Source organism: Myotis daubentonii, chromosome 2 (genome assembly GCF_963259705.1).
Source record: "Myotis daubentonii chromosome 2, mMyoDau2.1, whole genome shotgun sequence".
Taxonomy (NCBI): Eukaryota; Metazoa; Chordata; class Mammalia; order Chiroptera; family Vespertilionidae; genus Myotis; species Myotis daubentonii.
The window spans coordinates 177,480,308-177,489,600 of NC_081841.1; the positions used below are offsets into that span (position 1 = coordinate 177,480,308).

The following is a 9,293-nucleotide window of genomic DNA, read 5'->3' on the forward strand; positions in this document are numbered from 1 at the left end:
TTACATAGGTATTCAAAGAAAATAAAAGGAAATTTTCTGGGAAACATAAAGGCCTTTGAAATTGGATGATTTATTGGACTAAGTAACACAGACTTACCTCACGAAGGTGCTTCTTTTAAATTTCATAACTCTTATTATAATGTTTTGATTAATTCTACAAGCATTTGCTCTTTCACAATGCATTTGAATATGGATATGTAAAAATATCCTAAATTATTTAGAGGCAAAGATAGAAAGGATTAAAAGTCTCGTGGATCTGGGTCAACATCAGGTCCATTCTCAATATGGAACCACTGGCTTGAGTAAATTGATTAATTTTCTTTAAAATGAGCATCTACCTCTCAGAGTCAGGAGGATTAAATGGGATACTGCATGTACCACTTCCTTTCAGATACCTAGGAAATTAGTGTTAGCTGGTAGCCCTTTAACAACTGAGCTACATGTTTGCCTGAACATCTGAGTAAATGACTATCTGATGATCCTCTGTATATCTATACATAAATCTTTCCCTATCTACTCAAAATGTCAGTGACCATCTAACACAATAATGCACACAGCTTAGTAATACTGTCCCCATATTTCAAAGTTCTGCTGCCCGTGTATTGTAATTTTAGGGTAGATTTGGGGCCTCAGACCCGTTTTCCCATGATTGGTTTTCAAGAATCATTGTTGGATTTCTATTGGTTCTTTAAAGCCTACCTTCTTGCACCCATGTTTTCTTCCTTGAACATTATTTGGAGATGAAATATTCTTAAGAATGAAACTAAAAGTAAAAGCCAAGTGTTTTTGTGACAGGGTACATACCTCTCTATTTCTTACATTTTGTTGAAGGTTCAGTCCACATCCTCCCAACCTGCACAGCTTGTGTTTGCTGCTACTTGCTACCTCCTATCTGCAGCCCTTAGCTTTTCTTCATCTGTGCCACCATGTTCTTTCTTCACTCTGACACTTACTCTTCCTGATCACCCTGAACATTTCTGTCCAACTTCACCCCATGCTTGGTCTCATTCCCAGATCACTGGCCTCCACCCACTTTCTCTTTGGTTTTTCTGCCAAATGCCCATGTGCTTTTTCTTATTAATCCCCATGGCTTTGGAGCTAGGACATCCATGAGATATCAATGAACCCAAATATTTAAGTTTACTGATGGAATTTGTGAAATCAATGTCATATGCTTAGATTCTGATGAAGCCAGCACTAGAACTACATTTTTGTAGTATGCATTTAAAATCCCTTACAATTGCATGGGAAAACAAATATATATTTTTTTAATTCTAAAACTTTACATTTGAAATACAGTGTCTGCTTAAATGTCTGCTTTTTAAATGTAGGATGCTTATTAAATTGTAGAATCAGAGCTGTATTCCCTTGCTTTCATTTGTATCTATATATTAAGAATATTTCTCCATACTAGAGTTTGAAATCTTTGTAGTTATTAGTAAAAATGTATGTCCATTCTACTTAGCTTTTAAATTAATAAATAGATATTAATTTAAAGAAATGTATCTTAAGTTGATAATCAGAAATAGGGACTGAAATAGGGATAAATCCAAGATAGGAGCTGTATTTATTCTATAGCAATGCAAAATCTGGTAAGAACATATAAAGCCAACTATAAAAGAACTAGATGCCTGGTACACGAAATTCATGCACTCAAGGGAGTGAGGGGGGAAATTGGCCTGTGCCCTCTCACAGTCTGGGAGACCTCAGGGAATGTCTGACTGATGGCTTTAGTCGGACATCCTTAGCGCTGCCACGGAGGCGGAGGTGAGAGAGGCTCCTGCCACTGCCACTGCCAAAGCACTCACCAGCCATGAGCCAGGCTTCTGGCTGAGCAACGCTCTCCCTGTGGGAGCACATTGACCACCAGGGGGCAGCTTCTTCATTGAGTGTCTGCCCCCTAGTGGTCAGTGTGTATCACAGCAGCCGGTTGTTCCACTGTTTGGTCAATTTGCATATTAGCCTTTTATTATATAGGACTAGAAGCCCAGTGCACAAAAATTTGTGCACTGGTGGGGGTGGTCCCTCAGCCCAACCTGTGCCCTCTCACAGTCTGGGACCCCTTGGGAGATAACCACCTGCTGGCTTAGGCCCGCTCCCCTGGTGGCAGATGGCACGCCCAATCCCACGGTGTCTGCCCCATCTCCCCCGGTCACAGATGGCAGGCCTGGATCGCGCGCTAGGTCAGGTGGCTGCTCAGATTGTGCTGCTGCCCTGCCCCGCCCACCCCGCCCCACACACGGCAGGCCCAGATCCCGCGCTGGGGCAGGCGGTGGCTCAGGATTGAGCTGCCACCCACATCGCCTGCCCTGCCCGCCTCTCCCCGCACATGGCAGGCCAGGATCTCGCGCTGGGGTGGCCAGCGGCTGGGGATCAGGCTGCCGCCAGCCCTGGGTGGGGCGGTGCAGCAGGATCTGCCTGCAGTATGCAAATTAGCCGCCATCTTTGTTAGTGGTTAATTTGCATAATGCACTGATTAGCCAATAAGAGGCATAGCGAAGGTACAGTCAATTACCATGTTTGTCTATTATTAGATAGGCTAGTTACAGAAATTAGAGGTCATTGAGGACATGAAATATGCAAACAATGAAAAGGATGTCCATGCTTATCTCTGTCTTGGTAAATTGTAGATGACTTTTATTCTCTCAGTTTCTTTTTGGTGTTTTGTATTTTCCAAATTTTGTATGACATACTTACATTAATAAACACCTGTGGAAATGAGAGTTGGGCTCTAGGGTAGATTCATGATAAAAAGAAAGTGACTATTACCTGAAAACTCTCCTTCCAACCCAGCTAATATGTTCTTCAGAATGAAAAGGAATGTACCTATAAAGTAATTATAGCTTTTTGAAAACCAAATAAATTATCTTTAATTTTGTGACTGTTGTCAAACATTCCTCCCTCAATCATAGGCAAGTTCTAAGGACAGCATATATCACTGTAGTGTCATAATCAATGAGGCTACTTTCCAATAGAAAGTTCTAGAGGAGCCTGAACACTAAGAGAAAGCCCAGAAAAAGAAAGTATGAACCCAGCAACTTACAATATGAAGGCTTTTGCCTAAAGTTCCCAGGGGCACTTTTTTGTTTAATGCCATCTCACAAAGGAGCAGGACAAGAGAATACAATTGTGATTCCCTGGGACAGGCAATGACTCCCTGACCTCTTCCTCCTTAACAGCACACTGACATGCTCAAGCTCATCTGCCTGAGAGAGTCAAGTAGGCCTTCTTGGCTAGAAGGAAGTTTGAGCAATTCCCTGTTGTTAGTTCTACCCTTCTCTGAAAAGGACCTGCTCTAACTTTGAGAAAGCTTTGAGACCTCAGGTAAGCTATTTCAATGTTAGGGTCTTAGTCTTCACAGCCATGCAAGGAGATAATAGTACTTCCTACTACATGGTAGTGCTGTAGACACAACACAAACCTCTAGGTCCTGGAGCTGTTGGAGCAGTACCAGGCCATTGGAAATGCTGCTCAAGTACTCACTCCCTCTCCTAGTGGGTTCTCATCTCTCTCTTGCCTCCCTTCCTTACTTCCTCCCTCTCTCTGTCACTCTTTCTTCCTCTTTCTCCTTCCCTCCTTCATTGAAAAGTGATCCCTGTTTTCACCATGGAACAAATGTTGAAGATACTGTTACACAAGATGTAAAGACAGAGGAAATGACAAAAGTTACCTTGCCATTTCACGGGACAAATCAGAGATGAGACGAAATGATGTCATCACCTCCTAAAATGAGTTGGGTTTTTTTTTAAGAATCCAACTTTTTATCTATGGGTCTGGTGACCCATTATACAGGGCATACTGCCTTTTTGGTTGTTGTTGTTCACATGGCACTAAGCAACCAGATAATATATACCGTATATCTATCTACATATATAAAAGGCTAATATGCAAAGTGTCCCCTCAGGAGTTCGACCGGAAGACCAGGAGTTCAATTGCTCACTATAACATGCGCTGACCTCCAGGGGGCGACGTGGAATGAAGGAAGGCCCAGGCCATCAGCTGGCAGCTGGGAAATGAAGGCCCCAGCCAGCCAGCAGCCAAAAGGCCCCAATCGGCCCTGACCGCCAGCCAGGCCTAGGGACCCTACCCATGCAGGATTTTCATGCACCGGGCTTCTAATATATATAAAAGCCTAAGCGACTGAATGACCAGTTGACGCTCAATGCAGGAGCTGCCCCCTGGTGGTCAGTGCACTACCACAGCAGGTGCGCCACTCAGCTGACATACGGGCGCCGATCAAGACTAACTGGGCGCGAGCCTACAGTAGGTGCAACAGGGCCAGGATGAGCGGGAATGGCAGGCAGCATTGGACTGTGGGGATCTGGCCAAAACTTGCAGTCCAACATCCCCCAAGGGGTCCCGTATTGAGAGAGGGTGCAGGCCAGGCTGAGGTACCCCACCGGTGCATGAATCCATGCACTGGGCCTCTAGTATTCATATATATACATGAGTAGGAGAAAAGGGCTCCCATTACTTGCTGAATCACTCACTGATCGCTGTTGGGACCCACCAGGGAATTTGGACAAAACACCTGACTTTTCATTTATTGATTTTTTATTGGTTCACGGAAATGTTTGTGATTCATTCCATGGAGGTTGCAAGCCTTATACTACAGGAGTAAATGGTCTCTGGGTGATTTGCTTTATTAACTTTTAGGGCAATAGAGAGATAAATGGGAGAATTGCTTTAACTGCAATATATTGGTAAAAAAAAAAAAAAAAGTTCAGACATTTTTAGTTCATTGACACCTGAAATGTTTTAACTGATCCTTTTCTTAATGATGGATTGGCTGATTGGCTGATTGTAAAGGGGGAGGTAGTATGATGGAGCAGAAAGACAGCTGCCTGGAAGAGAATCAGGCACTGGTCACAACTGTGCCATTTGTGCCCAGACAAATCACTGGACCTCTCATGTCAGTGGGACTCAGTGAGCTTCTCTGTAAAGTAAAGAGGTTGGACTAGATCGTGTCCCCTTTCAAGTAAAATGGATGATGAAATTAAAACTGCAATATTAACTTTGTTGGGAAATGAAAAGAACTGTCTTCTCAATCAAGATAAAATAGTCATAATGCAGTAATACGCATTTGCCATGCTACGAGCCTAGTGTTGCATTTAATTCTCACAGTGATGTGGAAGAGCCCCTGTAATAACAAGGGACTCCAGGGATCAAAGGTTAAATAAGCTGCTGTCCGAGGTCACAGATCCTGTGCCAGGTGGCACCAGGCTTCCAGGCTGACACACAGCTCCCGATCACGCCTCACCTCCCTACCACCCTTCAGTGAGACCGTCAAGACCATCCAAGCTGGTAAGGAATTCAAAGTAACTCAAGTGTGACGTGCAGGTTAATAAAGAGGAAGGAGTTATGTGAGTGCTTTTATGAATTCCTCAAGGACAATTCAGGATCATGGTGCCCATGTGGAAAGAACAGGGCTTCTAAGGGAGGGTGAAGCTTAATTGCAGCGAAGAAGGAATGACAAAAATCCCAGCTAGGACAAAGGTGCTTTCTTTTTATTATCTATGCTTTCTCTTTCACTCTTCTCTTTACAAGTGGTGAAGCACTTGGAATTTAGTAATAAAATATTGGATAAGCCCATTGATACTGTTTGAGCAATTGAGATGCTTGTCATCATGGATGGAGTGAGAGAGGACAAGCATTTTTGATCCAGGGACGACTGCTCATGCTGCTTTTCTTCTTTAAGTTCTGTTTTTCTAAACTATAAAGCCACTGGTTGGTCTAAATCAGTCCATTAGATGCCAGAACCCTGTAGGAGGCACTAAGGATGTAAAGATAAAGATGAGATTCTTCTCTCAAAAGATCTTAAAGAACTTTTTACCCCTTAAATTCTGATTCATCATCAAGGCACATGCTAATAGGTGGATGTGAATTATTTGAACATTCCTAGCTATGAATGACATGAAAGAATCATCAATAAAAATTTAAATGCAGGGTTACTGCTAGTAGTGTGCACCCTGATGTTCATGAGAGTCATGGCTTACAAGGCCTGCTCTTTCTGCCTTGTGAAGTAACTAAACATCTCAAAGATATAGCAGTGGGATGAAACTTACGTGAGCATGTTGTATTTTTATGAAATGCAGTGCCTCATTCTACTAAACAGAAACCAATGTCTGAAAATGAGTCCTAGAGATTCCAGTTCTTGTACTGTGCCAGGATTACTAGTGAATTAATTTCCCCACAATCTGCATGTTTCTTTACAGTGTTGAAGCAAAATGAGCCTCTCTGCACTGGTTTCAGAAATAAATTAGTTCGTATGTTTCTTCTCTCCTCCTCTTCCTGGATTTGGTTTCAAAGTAAACAGTTTTTGTTTTCATTAAATTCTGTTTTATTTTGTGTTAGTTCTTTAGTTACTGTAATGACTCAGGGCAGCGCCTGTTTTATTTTTGAATCAGATACCTGCGTACTGTTTCAAAGTGCATTTAATTGGTCCAATTCCATTTTCTGTTGCTCACCTCACTTTGTGGTATATGATTTCCTTAGCTAAATCTAATTCTAATCATGGCCTGATTTTTTTAGAGGTATGTTTTATGAACCTAAACACTGTACAGAGTTGGCAAAATAGCTCATCAGCAACTTGATGTTTAGTGAATGTGGACAAATTACAGGGAAGAAACAAAAATGACATTCATCATAGAGACTGTTTTGAAAGTTAATGCATACTTGGGATCTTGAGAAACAGCAGGAATTACCTTGTTTGGTAAAGCTAAAAATGTCAACGACATCTTTTCTTTTCTTTTTTTAGATTAACCTAGAAATGACCTCTGACAGAAAGAAAACCAGCCATACTTTTCAATTTCAAGCTAAAAGAACTAAAAAGTTATTTCTATCTAATAAAAAAGTACAATAAGATTCTAAATTCCCACAGAAACTCTTCATCTGCCTTATAACACATCAGAAGCTGCCAAGGGGCCATTTATCCTGTCGGACAGTGATAATAAAGTTTTGTAGTTATTTGCGATGGTGTGCATGGCAGGAGAAGGGGGGGGAGTTTTAGGCAGGGACGAGGGGAACAAGTTACTTCTTAAGTTACTAGAAGAATATATAGGAAGGATTTTTTTTTTTTAATTCTTACGTGAGGACATGCTTTTATTGATTTGAGAGAGGAAGGCAGGGAGTGGGGGAGGGAGAGGGAGAGAAAGACAGAAGGAGATGGAGAGAAAGATGGGGGCAGGAGAAGGAAAGAGAGAGAGAGAGAGAGAGAGAGAGAGAGAGAGAGAGAGAGAGAGAAAGAGAGAGAGAGAGAGAGAGAGAGAGAGAGAGAGAGAGAGAGAGAGAGAGAGAGATGTATCTGTTGCCTCCCACACATGCCCTGACTGAGGATCAAACCCAAAACCTTTCAGTGTAGGGGATGATGCTCGAACTAACTGAGCCACACCCACCAAGGGCAAAAATATGGTAAGATTTAAAAAATTTGTTCCAGCAATTCATTTTAAAATGTTAATTTAACAACTCTTAGGATTCAAGTATTGTTCTAGGTCTGTGACTATAGAAGTGAACGACAAGGATTAAGACCCTGCTGTCTTGCTTATTACATAATAGTGGGATAAGACAAACAATAACAAATAATGCATATAGTAATTCAGCAATTATTAAGTGCTATGAAGAATAAAGCAATCAAAGTGTCTGGGAGTTTGTAGGGCACTTAGAGAAGGTTTTTCTGAGAAATAGCATTTGAGTAGAAAGGAGAAGAAGCTATCTAGGGAGAGAGTATTTAAAGAAAAAGGAACAGATGATAAATGCAAAGGCCCGGCGGGCAGGAGAGTGCCTGGCCTGTATTCAGGAAACAGCAAGGAAGCTAGTGAATGAAAATGCCAGTGGCAGTAATTTAGGTCATGGAGGTGAACTTGGAAAGGAAAAAGCCTGTATCAATATGACACAAGACCGAGAAAATATAAACAAATAATTGGTAAACTTGACTAAATTTTTAAAATTTTTGCATACCAAATAAAAAGATCATGAACAAAATTAAAAGATAAGTAGGGAGAAAATAGTAATTTGAGCCACAAAAAAATCAAGTGTCTGTAATGTACTTAAAAAAGAAATTTATTTACATCAATATGAAAAAATTAATAACCCAACTGAAAAATAATTGAACAAAGAAAGACTATAAAAAGAAAAGGCAATAGAAATGGCTTTTAAAAATATTCAAGGTCATTCAACCTTGCTTTTCATGAGGAAAATTCAAGGTAAAACCACACTAAGATGCCAATTTCTTACCCTATCAAATTAGCAAAGATCCAGACATTTGATCTTAACATCAAAACTTTGAGACTTAGAGAACCAGATACTATCGTATGTTACTATTGGGAATGTAAACAGGTACAGCCTTTACAGCAGCGGTTCTCAACCTGTGGGTCGCGACCCCTTTGGCGGCCAAACGACCCTTTCACAGGGGTTGCCTAAGACCATCCTGCATATCAGATATTTACATTACAATTCATAACAGTAGCAACATTACAGTTATGAAGTAGCAACGAAAGAAAATAATTTATGGTTGGGTCACAACATGAGGAACTGTATTTAAAGGGCCAGAAGGTTGAGAACCACTGCTTTACAGGGCAAACTTGGGCATTATCAAAATTTTAAATATTCATACCTTTGACTCAGCAGTTTCACTTCTAAGACTGTACCCAACAGATTTATTTGCACATGTGTGGAAAACATTCACTGTGGCATTATTTGTAACAGCAGGAAACCATGGAGCATGTTGAGTTGTGAGAAATCAACCTAAAGAAGCAATGGGTGGAGTCTCATTATGAATCTCGTCTCTTTTTTTATTGATGAGAGAGAGAGAGAGAGAGAGAGAGAGAGGGAAACATTGATTTGTTGTTCCACTTATTTGAGTATTCATTGGTTAATTCTTGTGTGTGCCCTTGCTGGCAATCGAACCCAGACCTTCAGTGTCATTTAAAAAGTTATGATGGAGCTATAAGGGGAAAGTCCTTGTGTCGGAGGTAGGGGCACCAGGGGTTGTAGTAGGCAAGGCTGTTAAGATAGACTGGGACCCTCTTATGAAGGACTTTCCTTATGACAGGATATGAGGTTCACGCTGATCCTAAAGGCAAAGGCAACCTTGAGCGAGGCAGTGACCCCATCAGACTTGCATTTTGAAAAGACAGTTTGGCTGGCTATGTCAGAGAAGAGATCACAGAGCAGGAGGCGGTGTGCAGAAGGCAGCCGATCAGTGATTCTCTCTCATCATTGATGTTTCTATCTCTCTCTCTCCATCTCCCTTCCTCTCTGCATTCAATAAAGTATTTTTTTAAATCAGAAATATA

At 41.3% G+C, this 9,293-nt stretch overlaps 1 protein-coding gene across 1 annotated transcript in view; it reads left to right on the top strand.

The window, feature by feature from the left end:
- The window catches only part of GPC6 (glypican 6), a 1,130,094-nt gene that overhangs the window by 989,226 nt on the left and 131,575 nt on the right, over positions 1 to 9,293 (top strand). The window lies entirely within an intron of this gene.